This window comes from Pleurodeles waltl, chromosome 7 (assembly GCF_031143425.1).
Source record: "Pleurodeles waltl isolate 20211129_DDA chromosome 7, aPleWal1.hap1.20221129, whole genome shotgun sequence".
NCBI lineage: Eukaryota > Metazoa > Chordata > Amphibia > Caudata > Salamandridae > Pleurodeles > Pleurodeles waltl.
In genome coordinates this window covers 714,455,638-714,479,606 of record NC_090446.1, presented here as the reverse complement: position 1 = coordinate 714,479,606, position 23,969 = coordinate 714,455,638, and the positions used below count along the sequence as shown (strand labels likewise).

The 23,969-nt window shown below is 42.8% G+C and overlaps 1 protein-coding gene across 4 annotated transcripts in view; it reads right to left on the bottom strand.

Moving 5' to 3' along the window:
* ACSL6 (acyl-CoA synthetase long chain family member 6) overlaps positions 1 to 23,969 on the bottom strand; it is a 389,555-nt gene that overhangs the window by 200,538 nt on the left and 165,048 nt on the right. The window lies entirely within an intron of this gene.

The window sequence follows — 23,969 nt, the reverse complement described above, 5'->3', positions numbered from 1 at the left end:
GACTGGATTAGTGTGGGGTCGACTGGATTGGGGTGGGGTAGATTGGAGTAGGGAAGAGTGGAATGAAACGGGGTTGGGTACACTGGAGCGGGAGGATTTGATTGGAGTGGTTGGATTGGGGTTGTGTGAATTTGACTAGATTGGGGTGAGATGGAGTGAGGGACTGGAGTGGGGTGGATCTGATTGGGGTGAATTAGATTGGGGTGGGTGAACTGGAGTGAGGTGGATTGGATTGAGTGAGGTGGAATGGATTTAGAGGGGGTGGATTGGAATGTGGGGTGGATTAGAGTGGGAAGGATTGTATTGAGTGTGATGGTTGGATTGGGGTGTTTTGGATAGGGGTGGGGTGGATTGGAAAAGGGGTGGGGTGGATTGGATTGGGGTGTGGTGGACTGAATTGGGTGGGGTGGATTGGAATTGGGTGAACTGAGTTGGGTGGGGTGAATTGGACTGGAGTGGATTGGGGTACACTGGATTGAAGTGGCGTGGACTGGATTGGTGTGGGGTAGATTAAGGTGGATTGGACTAGAGTAGGGTACGTTATTATAGACTGAAGGGTGGATTACAGTAGGATGTATTAGGGTGGTGTGGGTGGATAGGATTGGACTGAGGTGGATTGGTTAACAGTGGGCTTGACTGCAGTGGGGTGGACTGGAGTGGGTAGATTGGTTGGATTGGATTGGAGTGTTGTGTATTGGAGTAGGGTGTGTTGGACTGGAGTGGGTTAAAATGGATTGGAGTGTAGTGGGTTGGATTGGAGTGGACTGGGGTGGATCGGACTGGAGTGGAGTAGCTTGGGGTGGGGTGGAATGGATTGGATTTGGGTTGGCTGGGTTGGATTGGGATGGGTTGGAATGGATCAGAGTGGGGTAGAATGGACTGGGCTGGATTAGGGTAGATTGTATTAGTGTGGGGTGGATTGGATTGAAGTGGGGTGGATTGTGGTGGATTGGAGTGGGGTGAATTGGGATGGAGTGGGATGGAATGGATTGGAGTGGGGCACATTGGACTGGGGCAGATTGTATTAGGGTGGATTGGAATGGGGTGAATTGGGATGGATTGGGGTAGAATGGATTGGAGTGGGGCAAATTGGACTGGGGCAGATTGTATTAGGGTGGATTGGAGTGGGGTGGATTGAATTGGAGTGGGGATTGGGTAAGTTTGGGGTGGATTAGATGGGAGTGGATTGGATGGGAGTGGCTGTGGAATGGAGTGGAGTGAATGTGGATGGAGTGGGGTGGCTTGAATTGACGTGAGGTGGATTATTGGGGTGAGGTGGATTGGATTGGAGTGAAGCGTATTGTTTATAATTGGAGTGGTACAGATTGGAGTGGGGCAGAGTTGAGTGGGACAGAATGTTTTGGATTGGAGTGGGGCAGATTTAAGTGGGACAGATTGGAGCAGTGTAGATTGTTTTGGGTTGGAGTGGGGGATATTGGAGTGGGGCGGATTGGAGTGGGACAGATTGCTTTGGATTGGAGTGGGGCAGATTGGAGTGGGACAATTGTTTTGGATTGGAGTGGGGCAGATTGGAGTGGGGCGGATAAAAGTGAGACAGATTGTTTCGGATTGGGATGGGGCAGATAGCAGGTGGGCAGATTGTTTTGGATTAAAGTGTGGCAGACTTGAGTGAGACGGATTGGAGTGGGGCAGATTGTTTTGGATTACAGTGGGGCAAACTGGAGTGGGACAGATTGTTTTGGACTGAGAGTGCAGCAGATTGCAGTGGCGCTTTTTGTTCTGGACTCGGCAGATTGGAGTGGTGCAGATTGTTTTGGATTGGAGTGGGGCAGATTGTTTTGAATTGTAATGGGGCAGATTGGAAGGGGTAGATATGAGTGAGGCATATTGTTTTGGAATGGGGCATATTGTTTTGGATTAGAGTAGGGCAGATTGGCGTGGGGCAGATTGTTTTGGATTGTAGTGGGCAGATTGTTTTGGAGTGGTGTAGATTGCTTTGGATTGGGGTGGGGTGAACTGCAGTGCGGCAGATTACATTGGGGTGGATTGGAGTGGATTGGATTGGGGTGGGGTGGATTGGTGTGGGGTGGAGTGCTGTGTATTGGTGTGAATTGTAGTGGGGCAGATTGGAGTGGGGTGGATTGGGGTGTACTGCACGACCATGTGTAAAAGCATCATTTCAGAAATTATACATAATAAAAAACAATATTGTTTTGCAATATTTAGAACAAGATAATTGTCATATTTTGAGAACAGTGCCCATGAGCAAAAACAAAAGAAAACATGAGTGCAAAGTAAGAAAAGAAGGCTTGGCAAAATAAAACAAAGTTAGCTCTAAAACATATTTTTATAGCTAACAATTTTTTTTGTCCTGCTGGGCACGTTTTTTTACCATCACGTGCCATCTGTTTTCAGGGCACTGAAAATTAAAAAGAGCAAAATAGTACCTCAGTCAAGTTGGGAGCAGCGCACAGGCACTGATTATGTTGAATCAATCAATGCTTGGTCTGTGCTCCACACAGAAGAATGGAAATAATACCAGGGCTGCAGTGACGAATTACAAGGCAGTAAAGCAGAGGGCCATGCAAGTCAACAAATGGTAAGCGACACTCAGGCTCTAAGCCCAATACTGTACACAACAGTCTCACAAGCAAGACTCATGGGCTAGCACATGCACTCGCAGGCTAGACCCTAAAATGTTTCTTTCAGATTAAAACAGGACCTCACCTATGAGAAATGAGAGGTTGTCTCAGAGATTATTTGCAGTAATACTGGTGAGCTGCTGCTGTTACAACATTGAAAACACACCTCACTATCCCTGAATATTAGATGTAAAAATATTTACAACTTGGCGGAGTGTGTCTGTGCACTGTACGTGCTGAATTTAGGTCACAAATTCAAAGCTGTTTCGAACAGGGACCCCTAAAAATACTTTTAGGCCAGGGTCCCCAAAATCCTTAAGATGTTCTTGTTTTCACTTGCAGATCACTGCTTGTTTCAGGCACTAATGTTCATCTTACTGAGCTACCATGGCAGCTAGCACTGAGTGATTTTCTATTACATGTCTCATTTTGCACAAACCGAGAATAATAAGGGTGTCCAACCCACCCAGGCGAGAGCTGGGACACGCCCAAGACCTTACAGGCAGCTAGGAAAAGAAGTTCTTGGACTATCCCAATACTTCAAAATCTGTCAGAGAATCCAGGAATTTTCTTTATTTACACTAACCAATTGCAGGTGCTATGAGAAAACAGTGTGCTTCTATAATTAGCACTGGCAGGATTGGCTGAGGAACTCAGCGGTCACTCACTCCTCAATGTTCCTCCCTATCCTCCACCCCAGCAAGGTTTCAAGATCGATTCTTTGGTCAGGTTCCTGATCCACATTTTATCCTGTTTACTGCACTGTTTTGCAAAATTAAATACTGCAATAACAGACATTTAGGACAGAATCGCAGCAGTTGCGGATGTTTGCAGAGTAAACACTTGATTTGACATGAGCTTTGTTCGTTCCGATTTTCCTAGCAAGGAGTCGAGTTATAGTGATAGTACACTAACTGCTGTTTCTGCACATATTAGGAGCTTGGCAGCCAAGTCTGCACTCCCACAGTTTCTCGCTGATTAATTTAGTAAAAATTGCTAAAATTCACTGGGAAGAAAAATGAGGGAGGGGTAATAAACATTAAATTAAAAAAAAAAAAAAAAACTTACCTGTCTCGCTTCCTCGCCACCGTTCCTTCTTCCTGGTCACAGGATGCACAGGTTCCCAGTCTGCCCTGCGGCCAATCATAATGCTGCACGAAAGCAGCATTAGGATTGGCTGGAGCACCCTGGCTGGGCACTCAAAGGCATACTGGGAGCCTGTGCCTACTCTCTTCAGCCCAGCAACCCAGTACCGGGCTGGAGAGAGCAAAGTGCACATGTGTGTTTGGCCGGCCTGAGATGGCCGGCCAAACATACATGTGCACTGAGGGGGAGTACTGTGCACTCCCCCTCATCCTCGTCATTCCCAATGCCTCGCCCCTTTAATAACTAAACGATAATAAACATAGTTTGGAATATTCCTTTTAGTTCTTTATGGCCAAGATAATACGTCCCTCTAAGGTCCTCATTACAAGTGGCCCAGTGTTTGATTCAATGTTCATCATACCTGAAATAATCAGACTCCACTGGATCGCTGCAAATCTTTAACAACGAAACGATAATAAACTACATGTTTATTATTGCTTAGTTAAAGGTTTGCAGTGGCTCCTGCAGGCAGGGGGGCAACGCTGGATAGTACTCATTATCGGGGACAAACTTGTAAGTGAGAGTTATTCATTAAGCTTGCTAAACTGCGACCCAGTGGAGTCTGAATATTTCAGGTATGGTGAAATGCAGTAATGATAGGGTTAAAATTGATGAAAGCATTCGTCAAATTTGTATTTTATTGTGTTGTTTATATAGTGCTTTATTCCCTCATATGGGTTTTAAAGTATGATCCCAGAACAGTTGGCTGGATTTGGGCGTATGTGCTTTCTGTTTATTGTCGTTTGAGTTTCTTGCCTGCAATAGCATCCTTAAGGCAGCAGGATGGTTTGTGGATGCAGGGAAGGCATATTTTCTATTCTAACTCAAGTCCTTGTATATTTTGGGGAAAGTCTTAATTTACCCAAGTACTTTAAAAAATGAGTGTAAACTGTAACTTTACAGGAAATGCTTCTGTGAGGGTGCAGCTCAGGCAAACAAGAATTGTTTCAAAGTCAATAGGTCTAGCGTTGTGCATCAGCCTTTTGGGTTTATTTTTGTTGTTCTTCCTTTTCCTGGTGATGTCCCACCAGTGCTGCTGGTGTCTGATTTTCCATGCTGATCCATGCAGCTCTGTCTGCCGGGACACTGCACTTTGATTCATGATGGCCGTCCCCCAATGCACAGCCACGGCCAACATGAAAGTAAATAATCATGCAATGTAATACCACAATGTTCCCTACACAAAGATTAAAATCACAACATGTTCCCTTGGAAATGCTTAGATAGTGAAAGCAATTGAACGAGCCTGGGTCACCCTTAGCGGTATGCTGGCCACAGTCCTCCCAGCTACCTACTCCAGCAAGGCATCCTACTGCGTAATTATTACTTTACTACGGTACACATGGGATCATGGTGGTTCGGTTTAGACCACAATTGCACATTTCTTTCTACCCCTGAGTTGAAAGAAAGGTAAATTACTGGAAGTAGTTTGCCTAATTACTTTGTAAATATGTCACCTGCTTTCAGTTAATAAACAAGGTGGATTGAGTATCAGCAGCTCAGCTGGTATTCAGGGACTCCTGATAACGTAAATAGGAGATTTTAAGACAATTCCAATAAATAGTATTATTTTAGATTTTGAGTAGTAGTTGGGCATATAGCAATATTATGAGGGGTGTGTGAGATAGAGATCACACCTTTATTAAATAAGTTATCTTTTGACCTATAAAGTGATAGAAATCCCAAAATCGGTACGGCAGTAAAGAGATATCTTTGACTTGATATCATGTTAAAAAAAATACTGGGGTTTGCTGTGCTAAAGATGCATCAGAAGAATTACATCTACAAATAACACTACTAAATATCACCAGTGGCAAAGGAGCACTTTCCACTTCAGTGATGTGTTTGAAGATTGTGTACTCTTTAGATACTTAGGCCAGAAGGCCTTATTGCAACGTGATGTTGCTAAGATGTACAGTTGTGGTTGGTTTCAACTGTTGTTGTTTTGTTGTGCCTTGGTATGTTTCAATCGTCTTGTTATGTTACTTTGTGTACATTATTGTTTATTTTTGATATGTCAGCAAATGCTGCTACATTTCCCAATACACATTGCACATGCTTTTAAAGTTCCTCTGATAAGCAACTATTTACTACACCGTTTAAGGTGGTAAATATTGCTACTCCAGATCTTCAAATATTGTAGACATGATGAGACCAAAACGTTGGCAAAGATGGTGCCTTAAATTAGCACTAGCAGTTCTCTCTTAGAGCTATCTGTATGAATATAAAGAATAGCGATTTCAAAATGCAGACTTTTACCAATCACTATTTAGTAATCGTTAATCTTAATGTATGAAAGTTTTATTTTTTAATTAGCGATTCCTAGCGGGCCTCAAAGAGTTCTAACTCACAATATGCGACCTATTAGGAATGACAACCAACACAAGGATGCTGGCCTGCCGAGGTCAGCAGACCACCATGTCTGTGATTGCTTTAAAATAAAGCAATCATTTTTTTTCTTTTTTTTTTTTAAATCTAACCCATTTTCCTTAAAGGAAAATGGCACACATTAAATGTTTTTTTTTACATGGGACTCTGATCACTGCCCATTCTTAAAAATATATATTTTTAACATTCTCAAAGAAGAAATGGTCTCTTGGGAGCCCCTTTCCCATGTACGAATGGCTTACCACCTCGTTTGAGTTGGCGGTATAATGTTAATGTTTTGCAACTACATTCAGCCGCAAAACATTAATACATATCTCTGCAATTTGGTATTTGGAAGGGATGCCCTGAACCCGCCCCATCCAAATACCGAATCGTAAACCCAAACTGCTATTCTGTAGAATCGCATAAAAAAGCATTTTGAGCCCACACACGGCTCGATTCTACGAACTGGGCCATTTGCGATTTCAAAAATTCTTCGTACATCTGCACCTTTATGTGTTATGGCCCCAGAACAGCAATTATGAGAAATGTCCAGTCAGAGTAAAATGGCAGCGGGACAGTACCTCCAAATATATAAAAAGGTCCAAGACACAGAACGGAGTGATATGTACACAAATGGAAACCTATATGACATACAGAAACTAAAGGAACTTTCTCTTGACATTTATTTCTGAAGCATTTCCCGATTCTTTTTTTTTCAGGATTTAGTTTTACATTTTTGCCAGTCAGAACCCTACATGCACTGATCTTTCTATAAGTCAGAATCCCTTATTTGTTTTAAGTAGCATACGAGTGCTTACCCAATGCTCACAGTTTGACTACAGAAATATAATGAATGGGCCTGGACGAGTCTCTGCACCATGCATCTTTTGTATGCGTTCCTACATTACAGACAGCCTTATTGCCTTTGCCAATGTTTATTTATATAGTGATTCATGCCACATTTATGTCACTTCTAAGCATCGTCAATAACCCAATGTAATGGTTTACCAAGCTTGGAAAGATGGAACGGTAAGCCAGTTATGCAGGGACGGGGACTTGTGGTCTGCAGAGCACCATGCTTTAATGGCAAGTGCTCAGCTCACTGAGCTACCCTGCACAGCCAGGTCAGTTCAGCCCAATAATGGACGTTGCTTACATCTGAAAGGGAATTGTTAGTGCTACGGGTGTATAATCTCTAAAGGCAACCCTTGTACATGTGCTGCCATTGCTTCCAACCACATGAACAGTTAATAATTTGTTGTCCGTAGTGATTACTCTCTAGGTAGCACATAACCAGAAAAAGGCATAGCATATTAGCAGACAAAACACTTTTTTGCACATTGCATGGCAAAGTCAAGTGGAAGATACATTTATTGTCATATGTATTTTTGTTTAAGATGTACATTTGTATTAAACATCCCTGGGTCGAGGCTTCCCATAATAGAACAGGAAATAAACGTTTGGAACAGTCTATCATAAATGTGTCTGTTTCCTGCTGCTCTCGTCCAAATTAAAGTCTGAACCATAATAATAACCATTCTGTTCTCAGAGCCCTCCCCGGGATAGAATCGGCCAGCTCAGCAAATTCACCAGACAAGGTTCATCCTGTTTCATTCATTAAATAGAGGGCCAAGACAGGACATGTGTAACTAATTCTAGTGGGAGTCCCATGTCAACATGAATAATTCATGGCACACGTCTGGACAGTAGTAGAGACTGCTTCCATTTGGATCTTACGAGAAAGATCTATTCAAATATAACCATTGATTTTTCTGCAGTGGCAAGAAACAGAAAAGTAAAAACACAACGATGATGGGCGGAATTCTTGGAAACGTCTCAGCCACCGCAATAATTCGGGCAACATTCCATCGTTTTTCACCCATTGTCCCCATCTGACAAAGTCCAGCTAAATGCAAATCAGCTTTGGCCTTGCCCTGGTAGGAAAAGTCCAGCCTGAGCTGCCAAAGCAGGTACCCTCTCCCTGCTCCTATTTAAAGAAACCCCAACACTAATCAAATGAGTTGCAACGAACAAGTGAGGAGTTCGTGTGTATTAGCGAAATCTCGATTTGGGATGCAGAAAAGGTACCCAATTGCTAAAACTGCATTCACACTGCACTTTTGTAGTAATTCTCTGACAACCCTTTGGTTACCCCTGTTTTATGGACCCGTCTTCGAAAGACCTGGTTTAAAGTGCAAGTTTGAGAAGAATGTAGCTTAAGGGCGTAACTTGGGGTCTGCACCACTCTCTGTGAGCATTAGCTGGAGCGAATATGTCCTCTGAGATCAATGTGCCCAGAGTCCAATTATGCCAAGAGAGGGAGCACCCAGGAAGCAGCTGACAATGCCAGAATTTGGGTAACCCAGTTAAAACTACAATACAGTATGGTTTTCATCCACCTTTTTCTATAACCTATTACATTTGTGGGCTCTACTTTTGTTTTAGAATTGTAATTGTATTTATATAGCGCTTACTACCCCGGATAAGGCGTCGAAGTGCTTTTCGGCGAGTAGCACGCTACTGCGGAACCCAGAAGGATTAGTGGTGGATTAGTATAGGGAAATATCAGTACAATATTAGTATGAGTTGATTTGAACAGAGGATATGTGAGTTTGTTAGTAGGTAAAGGTGAGATGGAGGAGGGAAGAGTCTGTGGAAAGGGGTTGGGGAGATTATAGTAGTATATGGGGTTTTGGATGAGTCAAAGGTGAGATATGTGAGGGAAAGGGGTAAACTGAGCTGCCTTTGGTTGTTTGGGAGATCATAGTAGTAAACTGAGGTTCGGGCAGGGTTCTTGTTCCGATATAATTTGCTTTATGGAAAAGTCTGAATTACCAGATAAGTACTATAACCAAATAGTTATGCTTTCCAGGTACATAATGTGGGCCTCACAACCTCTGTAGAACTTGTTAAAGGGCCACAAATTAGAGGGATTGACGGCACACCTCTGGCAAAAACACACTGCTCAGGGGCTGCAGTTGGTTAGTCAGTTGGTCAGTTAGAGCCGCCTGAATAATCGTTACTCTCATGTTAAAGATAATCTGCTTTAGTCAGTGAAATGACAAAAAGCATACAATGTTATTTTTTGTGAAATGTAAGAGTTTTTGCTGTGAAGCTGTTCCAGGCCAAAGAGTCAAAAAAGAGAAGGCTTTGTCCCCTCTTCTTAAACCTTGAAAAGATGGTCTTGATAGTGGTAATACGTAGGGGCGGCTAAACCATTAGGGCGTTCGAGCAGCGGCCCTCATATTTTGCCTCAGTTACTCTGAGTGTCTGAAGTTGTCGAGAGCTTCACCCGCTTCACACTCACTGGGGAAAAATATACAAACCATGCACGACCGAAGGGCCAACAGTTCACACTCAGCCAATCAGACATGTAGGGTTTACATTTTATAGAGCACTGATACACAGTTGTCAGAGAGGAGGTGCCTATGGTCACAGCCTGCAGTACTCCAGAAGAACTCTGGACATCAGTAGTCCAAGAACAAATAGCAGCCCTTAAAACAACCACTGATCATGCTGATCAAGCAACACGTTGACTTTCTGAGTTAAGTTCTCCACTGTCAACAATACTGTTAGTGTGAACCAGAACTTGCCATGTGCAAGGAACTGGAAATCAGGAGCAGAAGAATGTGAAGAGGTGAGGATGCTTGAGTTAGACGGTGTAGCAACATAAGAGCACTGATTTCGTTTTGTAGTGAGATCAGTCTCTCACCCGGAACCCCTTGACTCACTCTAAGTGTTCCTGTTGCAGTTAGCATCCCATCACTTGTACGTAGCTTTTTTTCTTGTCGCAAATGCCCAATTCACAGAATCGGGCCGTATGCGAGAAGAAAAAAGCATTTTGGTATGTACAAACCCTGTTTTGCGATTCGGTAATCTATTTACTGAATCACAAAATAGGTTTGTGAGTCGCAATTAGTCCTAATTGCGAGTCGCAGTGCGATGTATTATTGTTTTGTGACCATGAATGCGGTCAGAAAACAATCTTATTTAGCATCAATTTCAAATTATTGCTAACCCATTTGCAAACGGGAAGGGGTACCCGTGGGACCCCTTGCCCTTTTTGAATGACAGAGGAAATATATTTTCGGAGCAGGCAGTGGCCAAACAGACCACTGCCTGCTCTGAAAAAATCAAAAGAAAACTTCTAATTTTTGTTTTTGAAATGCATCCTGTTTTCCTCTAAGGAAAACGGGATGCATTTCAAAAAACAAAACTGCTACATTTAAAAACAGTCACAGTGATGGTGGTCTGCTGTGCCCAGCAGGCCACCATCCCTTTGAGTACAGCCATTACTAATGGGGTCACAAATTGCAACCTACCTCATGAGTACTAATGAGGTAGGTCATTTGCGACCCCATTAGGAATTGTTGTACATATGGTTTTGCGACTTGCAATTTGTGACTCGCAAATGAGTCGCAAAACTCTGGGTCATGCATCTGGCCCCTAGTTCTGTAAAAGGCCCGCTCATTTAGAGAACTTGCTACTGAAGAAGTTTCACAGCCAGTGCTCCACACTCCAAAACTTTATACCTGGACAATGAGCCGGTATCAAACTGATGCAGATCCTTATTGACAGAGATGAAAGTACCAAAGTCTGACACCTGGGGTAGAAATACAGGAAAGTTCCTTATTTCTGATTTTCGAATAATATGAGAAAAAGAATTGAGAAGTAGGACAGCACCTCAGAGAGCGTGAATCTCAGTGCAGTTTGCCCGAGGATGCTTAAACATCATGCTGCCCCGCGTAGAAATGTACAATACACACAGACATTTGTTCGGAAAGGCAACACGATACGCGTACATCTGCACGTTTCTCCATGGTCCCTCAGAGACTGTATCCAAGACGGTACACATGAAATGACCGCAGTAACAGACATCGAAGGATGCTTGTAAGTTATCACTGGGAACAGAGCACAGCTGACACGCCTTTTCGTAATGCATTTGCAAATTCAGGAAAAGCACCTCATCTTATGCAAGTAAAGTCATAGAAAAGGTGTTCACTTTGTGTGCTGTTTACTTGGTCCTGCCCTGTCAGCACTCATCAGTTATGAGTGTGCTTGGGCCAGGCTGGGAACGGGACATTACAGGCTAAAGAGATTTTTGAGCTGGCCGAGGATTCTGAATGCTCTTCGATTCACTGCAGTAAGAGCGGCACTGTCGGGCCGTCTGCTCCACGTATTGATTTGTTCTCATCATGGGGACACCTTGTCTACTTGGGGTAACCTTTGGTCTTGCACTAGGGTCGGAATGTTCTTCCACGGAGGCTTGCGGTAGAACACGAAGAGAAAATGGATAACATCATAACATCGAGGCCAACTTCCAACCAAGGTAACCCGCCATTTTTCTAGTTCCACCATCCTACCGAGACTACACTTTATTAATTCACAATGAAAACGCCACACTAAGAGGTTAGGGGTAGAACCACATTGAAAACGCACGTTTTCCAATGAATTTATTTGCAGTGCTTTAATAAATGAAAACAAAATTGTGTCCATATTCCTGGTATAATGGATATTGGAATTTGTTGTGAAACTAAGTTGCTACAGGTCTAGAGAGATACAAAGCCTGATTCAGGGTTTGATTGGTGGGATTCTAGTCCATCGTTGTGGCAACTCCTCTGCCAAGGTAAATCCACCATATTTTGAGTTCTCTACCATGACAGCGAAAGTTTCTATGTTAAAAAGGATGTGACTATCAAAGGAAAAGCCCATTGTAATGAAACCTCTGATTATCTGTTTAGTCAGATCGGAAAAACCCCACATTAACCATAATACAAGTAAACACCCATCCCGAGGCTTAGACATCAATGGGCATCGTGGCAGTAAGACCCAAACACTAAGAACATTCATGGTGTATAACAATATGAAGCAAAAGGTCCATTCAGAAATGCACCAAAGGTGAGGGGCGGACCAAACTCAGAACGCAAAAAGTCAGCCAACATCTTTGTTAAGACTCCTGAGCCCAACCAGTGTAATTCAGGTAGTAGGCACCGACTCCCACAGACGAATCATGCTCCTGAAAAATACATCACTGTACCTAAAAGTGTGTCCATCAGGAAGGGCCCTGGCTATCAAGGGTCCGGGACCTCCCTCCTGGGAGAGCACATTGGAGTGATCAGAGATTCCACTCCGGAAGTGATAGATCCAGGAGCTTCTATTTCTGAGTCAGCATCAGTGTCTGTGGCTGTGGGCAGATAGCGGTTGGAGCTTCAAGTTGAGACTTTGGCAACTGCTCGCACCCTTTCCTGGGCTGCCTTTTCATCCGTAGGGCGGGAGCAAGTTTTTTGTGGACACCGGTGACGCTTTGGCCTCCCATCTGACCAGCCACCTGGCTCGCTTTGAGAAGCATCAGTGAGAAGCTGTAGACCTTTGGAACTAGGCCAGCGCTAGGCCTTTCACGGGTAGCAAAAAATTGTGTGGAAATAGTCAATCACTTTTAGCTTGGCAGGAAGAAGTAATGCAGATGAAAGACCTAAGGTGCGGAGCTGCGCCTTAACCTCTATAAAGGTGCTGCATCACTTCTGCACCGCCGCCATGAAGAATGGATATGTTGTGACTGTAACTCTGTTGTAGGAACACGGGCCCTTCACCATGAGTAACTGCAATATCAGGCCTCGGTCTTGTTAACTGCGAAGGCGCGCTATGATGGGTCGTGGAGGGGATACAGGGAAGGGTGGGTGCCCCGGAATCCTGTGTGCCCTCTCTATGGAGAAAAGGTTCAGGACCTTAGTTGTAAGAACATGCATTGTTAGTCACCCTTCAAAGAACAGCTCAATGTTTGGGTTCTTGACCCCTTCAGGGAAACCCAGAAAATGGATATCAATCCGCCGACAGCGGCCTTCTGCGTCCTCCTCTCTCGCAGTGAGTGCCCTCACTTCCTTCCCTGGAGTTGAGACTTGATCCTGCAGGGTCTTTACTGAGGGACCAGTCACTGATAACGTGAATTCAGTGCCATCCACTTGTTCTGCAATCTTGGTGTGATCAGCACGCAGCAGTCCAGTTTCAATTGGGATCGCGCCCAACTGCTTTGCCATTGCAGTCTTGGAGTCCTGTATGGCCTGAAGCACCTTATCGAACATTGCTGTATGTTTCTCTAGAGTGTTCTCCAGTTGATGCATTAGATCAATGAAGGGTGGATTGGCTGAGAGCATGGCCAATATGGACTTCTGGGGTGGGGGTTTAGTTGTCTTTGGGTGCACCAGGCCACCGGTCTGACACAGTATTTCTGAGTTGGATGACAATTTCGGGGTTCGTGGCACAGGCAGCATTTACCAAGTTAGAATATGTGGCATTCTAAACACTTCCAGGAGAAGTTTTAAAGCCTCCTCTCAGAAGTGTGATAACATGGGCGAGCCATCCCAGGATTAGGCCCCCAGCACCTCAAGCGCATGTCCAGGTCCTGGCAGCTCGACAAACACTCTCCAAGCCCTGTGTTATATCAGAGTGTCAATCGAGCCAGCCTGCATAAGAGAAAGTTCTGTGAGTCGTGCCCATGTTCCCACTGCTATCAGTCGTTCACCACAATTAGTTGTGATGCCTAGCAATACAACTAGAGGTCAGGCAAAGCAATTCCACCCTTGTAAGGGGTCCTAGACAGGGTGTGCAATGCTAAGTTGTGGTGCTCCCGCAACCATCCACCTCAGCCCATAATAGTGTCCATGTTATTGCGTTTGCCACCCAAAAGAAAACAACTGGTACTACAATGAAATTTGGGAAATGCAATCATTTTATCTAAGGCTTCCCTGCTAATCAAATTCATCTATAGGTTGAGCAGGTATTGATGGGCCCTTTAATGGTATTCAGATACATTAATGTAATTAACTGACCATTTAGCGTACATATTTTGAGGTGGCAAAAGTGTTTGTAATCTAGAAACCCCCAGTAAAGCTTCTGATGAAAACCCTCCATTGTTGGTACTGTCAGTCTAAGGGAGTGGAGTGTTCGTAGCTTGATCCTTTTAGTTAAAGTGAGAAAGTATATATATATATACACTGGCTATTCAGTCTTGCCCTGCGATTCCCAATTCACAGCTAGACAGCTATAGCTACCAGGAAACTGATGTGCCTTTGACGTTTGTTAAAAATAGACCAGAACACAAGGTCTTAGGAGGACATGGACGAACTCAAACAAAGGTCATGCCTTTTACCCATGTGTTTTTGTTTGGAGTGTTGTGAATGTATGTGGTGTGAGGTGGAATTATGTTGGTTGGTTTGGAATTGTTAGCTGTAGTGGAATTATATGGCATGGTGAATAGCTAGAGGTGAGAGCTGCAGAAGAAGAGAAAACACCACCCACGTGGCCAGGTCCTTGAGGCAGTCCTTATATCTAAGGGGTTTACCTCTCCCCTATGACACATGAATGCACCTCCTAGCACATTTCTAATATGAATGTAGCAAGCTTTTCCACAAACTCCTTATAAAACACCACTGGAGTGCACTGCTGCTCAAGGCCCAACCATTACTCCTAATCTATCACATTTTTTATTTTTTCCAATGCAATGGGGGAGCATAAGGCCTCTCACTTCATTGTCCCCACTCATGCCCATTTAGCTCTAAGGACATACAAATCTCAGGTGCATCCAAGCTCCTCCCTCAAAGTGTAAGAATATAGTACTTGGCCAGTGCTCCTCAGCTAAGGACAGAAGTGATGTATCAGCTGCACGAACCAGTTAGGGGTCAGTAAAGAAGAGCAACACTGGAATCAACCTATGGTAAGCAGCAGGCGGGATCAAAGTCCTTTTACTGAATACAGCAGGTCTTGCAGGCAGCATATGCGCTGCCTAAGCTCGACCTAAAAACGAATTTCCATAGACAGAAATGGTTGCTGGTGGTAATATCTGTAATTAGAAAACGTGATGAAGAAATGCCTGAAAGGGGAATTCATGGAACTTAGAGGGAATTCTGTTCCACCCTTCTGCTGCCCTACCAAAGTCAGAAGTCAAAATCTGATGCAGGAACCAAATACATTTGTGACTCATTGTTAACACTATAATAAGCTTGTCTGGGTTATAAGGTGGATACTGAGAAGATCGCCATTAACAACACACAAAACACCTTCTCGATGGAGCCCAAAGGAGCATGCTGGCCATTTCCAGTACTTACCAAAGTCAACCTTGAACAAGGAAACAATTCAGGTTTCATGAGCAATGAAATGTTTCTATCCTGCCCTAAGACCTATTCAAGAACATGTTGGATTATGCAAGGGTACACTGTAAACCCTCCTCTCAAAAGCGCATCGGTTCGTAGAATGTGCATAAATTATACATTATTCAGCACTCTGAATACGGAAAGATTCAAAATGAGAAAACACTGACAATAATTTCTCGTACACTTGACCTCACAGAAAAATGCCTCTTTCATATGCTCCTGGAGCAGAAAGCAGCGCCCCAAGACTTCTCCACACAGTCAGATTGCAGTTCCTTTTCCATAACACCCATATTCTGAGTCACACAGTGACTGATGGATATGTGTGATGAGCGGGGTGGGATGAGAACTGAAACCCCCTCACCCACGCTTCAGAGACAGACATCCACCTATGGGGGTTCGAAGCCAAGTGTCCTGATGATGCCCACCTCTGACAGTTGCAGAATACCGCTAGAAGGGTGTGGTACGTTGGGTACTGAACTCCTTTCAATCCTTTGCTCTGTTCCCCTGGGAACCATCTGCACTCTCCAACCCTCTCACACTTCTGCTACATGCCATCAGTAGGATGCACCCAGTCCGCACAAGGTCGTACAAGGGCTTTAAGTTGGATTTCTGGGAGATCTTCTCTTTACACTGCAATGTCAGAAGTTCTTGTAGGCCCAGGTCATCAGCTTGAAGCGGGGCCCTTCACAGGAGGAGAAAGTGTTTCAAAGTTTACAATAATGTCCTGTAGTCAAACAGAAAACACGACCGAGCAGCATCTTGCACCATATTGTGGAAATATTCGTTAGCTCCCTCATCAAAAGAGGTCTGCTTTGTTTTTAACAATCTAGAATTAAATATGTTGCACCATGAGGGAAGGGTACCTCAAAAAATGTGAGGCCTGGGTAAGAATTACTCCTCTGTTTTGCATGGTCGGTCTTTACACAGGCCAGGGTGGGCTTGGAGGGCCTTTAGCTGAAGGCATAAGAAATACTCAGGAGAGAGACCCAAGCCAAATCTGGTGACTTGCGCATTCCATATTCCATGGAGAAGAAAGAATGGTTGTGTCCAACTGGAAGAATGAAAAAAAAAACTCCTCCTGCCCCATGCCCCCTTACCACGGGACGGCTACTGCTTGATTCGTAAGTGGTGGGATACGCTGAAAGTTAGAAAGTGGCAAGGGTCACAGAGGCACTCGTTTAAAGACGTCACCTCATCAGCATTAATTACAGTATTGATTTTATGATATGTAGCAATATAGTTCTTGACGGTCTTGCAGCCGCAAGCTGTTGCAAGTACCAACAGTATACTACTACCACTACCGCTACGAGTATTAAAGAGCTTTATACCACAACGTCACTGTTTCTAAGCACTGTTAATAACGGGTTTACTCTTGCCAATTTAATTGTACTGATTTTATCACCTTGAACGGATGAAAGTCTCAGTTGTTCCTGCAGGGAATCTAGATTGTGAACTACAGGCCCAACAGATAGCAACAATAAGGTTAGTTATACGTAGCATAAGTTGGGAGGAGAAACAAGAAAATGATCTTCAGATTGGTTGCTGTTGTCATGATTTTCAAGGGACACATCCTAATTTATGTGAGAAGGTAATTTAATACCAAGTCCTGAAGAATAATTCACCAATTAGAATTCAGAGGAATTTATGGTCTGTCATTCAACATTTACGAGATTATAATATGAACCGTGGTGACTGATCTGACCTTTAGTCATAATGGACACAGATATGGCTTCAGGAGGGGCAGACAACTGCAGAATGGCACAGACTAGAGATCATTCAAAAATCACCCCAGGAAAGAGCACAGAAAGAGCCGGTAGTCCAGACTCTACTTGCAACCTGTTTCCCATCTGCTGGAGGGGCCTTTGAACAAGTCGCTGTCAGGATATTCATCCCAGGACCCTCCTGCATGCTCTCCGGGACCTACTCACCAGGGGAATCCTGGAATGGAAGTTCATAAAGCTCAGGAACTAAATATCTGGACTCACAAACAGTTTTATAATCACTTGTTCTGACCACAAGCATCTTCCATGAGGACACTAAGGACCTCCCTTTGAAAATAAGAATACAGCACCTATGCTGAAGAACAGTCCTGCAACCAATACTAATATTAGTGCGACCGTCTCCAATATTCATAGAACGAGGGTGGCATTGAGGCCGGCTGGAGGTTACAGTAAGAAAGAGCTGTGAGTGCAGTAAACCTCATCCTACAAAGTTTTTTCCTTCCATACATGTTCCCATGTACCTTTGAAGGTTCACACCCAATTGGCCTCAGTCACTGAGTAACGATTCTCAAGGAAATCATTTTATCAGAACCCAAGTGAGTCTAAGTATTTTTGTCAAGCTTTTTCCTACTTTCGGTGTGAAACGCATATTCTGGCTTTAAATTAAGATCCCAACAGTTTCAGATTACACATCGCAGCACAAGTCTGATGGTCTTATCTCTTCTCAGTACCTACTGATGACCCACAGCCTTCTGTCTGCTTTGTTGATGAGAAAAGGCTTGGCTGAATAAATGGATGAGTCTGACTACTAAGGATTAAAATAGAGGCACAAATGTAATTCTCAAAAAACAAAAAGTCAAAAGCAGAATATTTCATAAAGCTGTTTTAGTATACCCCCATGCAAAGCAACTTCAATATCAAGAGAGAGGGAGAGTTCTTACTGCTCCTTTTAGGACCTACAGTGGGCACTCGTGTGCCACCACAATGAGCAGAAATGTCAATGGGCAGGCATTAAGAGGCCTTTGTAGGGTATACACAAAAAATACTTCGGTATGTTTCCATGATAAGGATTGCCATTTGGTTATGAAAGAAAGATCCATTGAAATATTTTCACAAGGATATTCACAAAAAACACTTTTGAACGCCACTACAGACTACCACAGAAAACTGTTGGCACCACTGGGTTACTTGTGCAACATACAATCCTTTAAATGTTGTTTATGGCTCTTGTGACTTAGATCGGAGCACTAGTCTCCAAACAATAGCTCATAAATAATATTAAAATAGCACGATGGGGCTGTTGAGTGGTGGAACAAGTGCAATAAGAGTACATGAAAGGAAGGAAGAGAAAGATGGAGAATAGAATGAAAAGATGGATAGATAGATGGAGAGGTGGATGCATAGATGATAGCTACATGGATAGAAGGGTACAGAGAAGCATGGATGGAGAAGATGGATGAAGAGAAAGATGGATGCCAGGCAGTTTGGATAGAAGCATGGATGAATAAAAGGTAGGGTGAGAGATCGATGACTGAGAGAGGGTTATAGACAGATGGATGGAGAGAACTGATGGTTGTAGAGAAGGATGTATGGATTGAAAGAATAATGAGATGGATGGGTGGATGAAAAGATGAAAGGATGGCCATAGAAAAGAAAGGATGGAGAACGACGGATTTAGGGATAAAAGACACCATTTGGGACCATTGTTTTCAGAATTTCCACAGGGGAGCAGTGGAATAAGTGTTGTGCTTGCTCGCCTCATGGACTCACTCATTATCATTTGACATATGATGGAAACTGGTGGAGGGCGGGTTATATTTTTGGCTATTTCCATGCCTGTTCCAAGGGTAGAAGCCAATATACTCACCCAAAGTCAGTGCTAAAAAAAAGTGCCAAGGCTCTCGTCAGGCAGCCACTGGAGCGTCTACTACAAATTTCCTGTACCAATGGTGCCAATTACATTACCAACACAACTACTAATATCACACTCCTACAAGTTTCCAGGCCTCCAAAGCTATACGAATGGCTTGGGCAGCAGGAATAGTCATTTTAATGTGTATTGAATTAATAAACAACTGTTGTTTTGCTCATCTCTACACTTGAGCAAACAGCGCTGCCATGTGTCTGAATGTCATAAGCACCAGCGTAACAATTAAGTGCCACTTCTGAGCACCTGAAACCCCCAGCTCAAATTAACCATTGCCCATTGTTATGACGTGTAACCTAGCACCACTGAATATCACCACTTGTACTCTAATTTGTTTATTTGTGAGTTTGTATAGTGCTTACCGGACCTACCAGTGTAGTGTAGCACTCTACAGGGTAACTCAAAACAAAAACAATTCAAAAATGGCAAACTATAAAAAGAAGAATCACTATTATGCACACGCCCAAAAGAGGAATCAGAAACGTATGAGGAAATATTCAATTCAACATAACAGCCAGAATAAAATTGACATTTTACAATCAGCCCTTCAAAGTGTTTGGACATTCTAAATGCGACCTAAACATCAGGTTTATTTATTTTCTTATTTGGGAGTGTCGAAAAAATAAAAACGATGACTGATGCATTACTTTTTCCGTCTCAAGTGCCCCAAAAAAGGCCAAACTCATGTTAATTAGAAATAAACTGAAGCAAAGTTTAAGAGCCACAGAGACTGTTCCTTCGGAAGGGAGAATCACACTTCGGTCCCAGGTCCAAGTAACATGCCAGTGAAAATAAAATGCCTCATTACTACGAATCACCATATGCACGAGCCACAATATTGATGGTACTTAGGAAAAGGAAAATAAACTTTGTGGTTGAAACCCGAATAAACCACGACTGACTATCCCTAGCGTACCCCAGAAATCTCCATCAATGGAGCATCCTTTCCAGAAACAGGACACGGTTTTAATGCTCACTGCCCTCATATAAAGAAAACAGCAATAGAACATTAACAATAAAAAATGTAAAAATGTTCAGACTTCATCTAATGCTTTGATTGGTTAGGTTTTATTTCCTTATCTAGTGCTGAATGTGCAACAAGAAAATGTTCAAGGATTAATAACAAATGTTTGAAGTTTAAACCACCGGGGGAATATGTGAATTACTTTATTATATATTTTTCGAAGGGCGCATACTGTTGGAGGTCGCCATGATCGCGCCTGCATTTTTTTTTTTTGTTAGAAAAGAGGCTTTAGTCCTTTCTCGTCTATTATCCAGCTACTGGCCCTCTCTTTATGGTGACCTTCAGAAATGTAAAACTGCTCCACTTGAACCCATCCTAAACTCGTGTGCTCGTCTCCTCTTCTCTTTTATCACAGTCTCGGAGGCCCAGCCTCACTCAGCTGCACTGGCTTCCCTAACTCTCTGAATTCTACTCCTTCTCTATGCGCTTTGGTTTCTTTCATGGGCAGTTGGCTATGCTTCCCTGCTTCTCTTGCCTGCCTGAAGCCTCCCTGTGCCTCATCATGTTTTTCTTATGTTTTTGTATTCTGGCTCTTAATATTTAGGATGACCATCACGATTTAGGGCGGTGCGACCAGTGCAGTTGCACCTGGCGCTGCCTTTGATGGTGGGGGGAGGTGGGCACTGTGCTTAAATATAACTTATGGGTTTAAAAGCAAGTGAACTTCCTTGTGCGTCCAGCAGTTTCAGGCAACAATAAAAATTTCACGATAACTCTGGTGATTAATGTTACTGCTGGTGAGAGATAGGAATTTTGCCTTGTGGCAATTTTAACTTATCATAAGGTAGCACAGAGGGATAATGTGCCTGTTGCAAAGATCGTGTACCATGCAGATCACAAAACGGAGTGTGAGTGAACTATGAGTAGTGATTTTTTTTAAATGAAATGCATGCCAGAAAAGGACTGTGGAGAGATTAGGGGCACTGTTGGAGTGAGGGAATTCACTGAGAAGGAGGTAATGGGGGACCACTAAACATGTCTATTGCACCAGACGTCACCAGCGTTTAAGTCTGCCCCCATACCTGTGTCAATTAAATGTTGAAACAACATCTAGCCATATTACCTAACCAACAATAATCATTTGATTCTACGATGATTTTATTATTTGCTTCAACTCTACTGTACCAGGCTCCAGGCTTGCTCAGCACTTTGCATTAAAGTGCCATAATAATGTTAATAACATTTAAAAAAAGTTTTCACTGAATCTCCTACCGATTCTCAAAGTGCAACCAACATCGCACCAGTCTAAGATAATCTTTCTAAGGGCTGGAGTAATATATTTCTGGATAACTCAAAAACTGTTTAACAGCCTCATATTATCGTTGTCAATCCACTCAAATGTATTCCCTGTGGCCAAAACTGATTTACCGTTTTAATCTGCACAGCAACACTGAGATATAAAAGTAAATGAAAAAATGTCTAGTTTGCAAACCAGAAGAGTGCCTTATGCGTATTTGAACACAAAAAATGAATATATTTGCAGACGTTTGATGTTGGAATTCAAGCATCATCAAATATAGGTGGGTCAATCACTGTGCAAGGCAGAGCAGGTGGAAAAGCGGTGTTTGCACTGTGTAAAATGCAGGAGGAAGCGTTTTTGGGCTGTTGAGGAAACTTTGCCAACAGGAGTATGTGTTAAGAGGGCATTCATACTACAGACCTAAGATAAATGTGATGTTTAAATCTTCATAGTTCGAAGTATAGTCAACTTTAACTAAAATGCGTGAAAGGTTACGCAACTTTGCGTGTACCCAAAACGTGCAACTTGGACTTTCACAGCAGCACAAAGCCCAGCAAGAACATGCCCCAAAGACATTACATTTTCTGAAATCGTCAGAAGGCGTCACACACCTTATTGTGGCTTTCAAAAGCAGATCTTCTCTTTTATTTAGCTTTTTAACATCCGATGTATCTTTCTTATTGTAACTGGTCTTGTTCCGTTTTCATTGTTTCTCCCCCATTTTATACTTTTAAAATGTTAAACAGCTTTTACAATTCCTTCAGTTTAAGTTTGAAGTAACTCTAACATTATATGAGAATAGCCCTGAAGAAGTCGTTGGGGAACATAGGACTTTCCCCTGACGAAACACGTGTTGGCTCAATGTTTATCTTCATGAAGCATGCTGATAATCTGAAGATCGGATCCAATAAACCTTGGATATGATTGGACTTTTAAAGACTGGCGTGATATTTGAGATTGCGTTCATTTGAAATTTACTCACTTGTGATTTGACTTATTCATATAACTTTTTTGAACAAATAAGGGAGAAAACCTCCCATTATGTCACTTATTGTTGGGTTCCCTAATATGGAATGATATAAGTTCACTCGCTAAGATTAGCGATGTATTCAAGATTACTTTGACTTTGAATTTCACTTACTTGAGATTTGACTCATTGAATTTAAAATAGGTAAACTTTGAGAAATAACAATAAGGAAGAAAAGGGTATAAGAAAAAGGAGGGCGCCTCACATTGTGTAAAAATTATATAGATAATTGCACTTTTGCCGATTACATGGATAATTGCACTTTTGCCGATAAGTTTCACTGCGAGGGAACTTTTATTTCTTTTTGTGTGTCTGCTTTGCGCTGATGGCGGCCGTCTGCTCGCTTATGTGATACTTTTACTTTTCATTTTATATGGCAAGAAAAGTTCGGTTAGTTATGTGAAACTGTTTTACTTTTCATTTTCAATTTATGTGGCAAGAAAAGTCCGGTTAGGAGTTTAGAATGCTAATATCTCTAACTCGAGCAAATGCGAGACCCATTGCATTGCAAATGCTTGTTACACTTGTTAACACTGTCTAGGCATAGACTGCACCTCATTGGTATTGGTTTAAAAATCAAATACAACAGTGAGCAAGAGAAAGGTGATCAGTTAAACTCTGTGTGGCAACACAGGTCGCTGCATTTTTAGTACCTTAAAAAACATTTAATCTCAATTCTAAATATTTTTCTTAAAATCTGCAGATTATGCAGCACATAATGGATTAAGTGGCCAATCGATGATTATGCACAACTATGCAGCGACCACACAAGTGCATAATTCCAGTAGCCATGAGCATAAGAGCAAATGAGTTCTCAGAATGTGATGTTCAGACTGAGGGTCTGATTTAAAGTTTGTGGATCAGTTACTCAGTCACAAATGTGATGGATATCCCATCCGCCAAGTTACAAGTGCGTCATTGGCACTTGTAATGCAGAGGACAGCTATCCGTCCGAACTCTAAATCAGGCCCTGAGTCCCCACCGCACACTGCTGCTGAATAATGCAAGCAAGGCATAGGTCAGTGAATTGTGAGCACCATGCGCAGTGCTCTACATGTCTCTTTCTCACTGCCTAAATACCCTGCAGAGTGAGCCTATTAATGAGCAGAAGCAGGTCAGTCCACCAAGGCATTGACATTTTGCTTTTTAATTAATATGCACCAGGAGAGCTGCCGGGCGGGGTGAACCACTAAATCGTATGTCACTCCTCTTAAGGGACACTCCTCCCTTTAGCTATGAGATGCTAATTATATATACTTGAGTATCCGTCAGTTTTGTAAGAGCTTCTTTCCCCTTTGGCCTGAACTAGTAGTGGTTTCAGCATTTTCCACAATGAGTACAGCTACTTGTGTGCTTTCTCTCATCCCCTTTAATTATCCTTGAGCTCCCTCCTCGGTTACTCCAGGACACTTTCTTAATGGCAATAGATGACAGATAACTCAAGCCTTTTGAAGGTAACTATGGGTCAGAGTAGGGATTTGAGACACCCTTGACTATGTATTGTTTCCCTGTAGCATTGTTGCTCCTATATAAGGCTTCTCTTCTTTTTTCAGCGCTTGGTATTTATTCTCCTATCTATGATGCTATGTCTTTTGATGTTAGGTCTTATTTCCTCTTTTTGCTCTCCCTATGAGTCTTTCTTTATTTATTGCTCCCTTTGGCTTGCTCTGATTCCCCCAACCTAACCTGCAGAACCTCTCATTACTCGTTCTCTTTTTTAGCCAGTCTCTTGTTGTCTTTATCGCACTCTCTCAGCAGCACGATC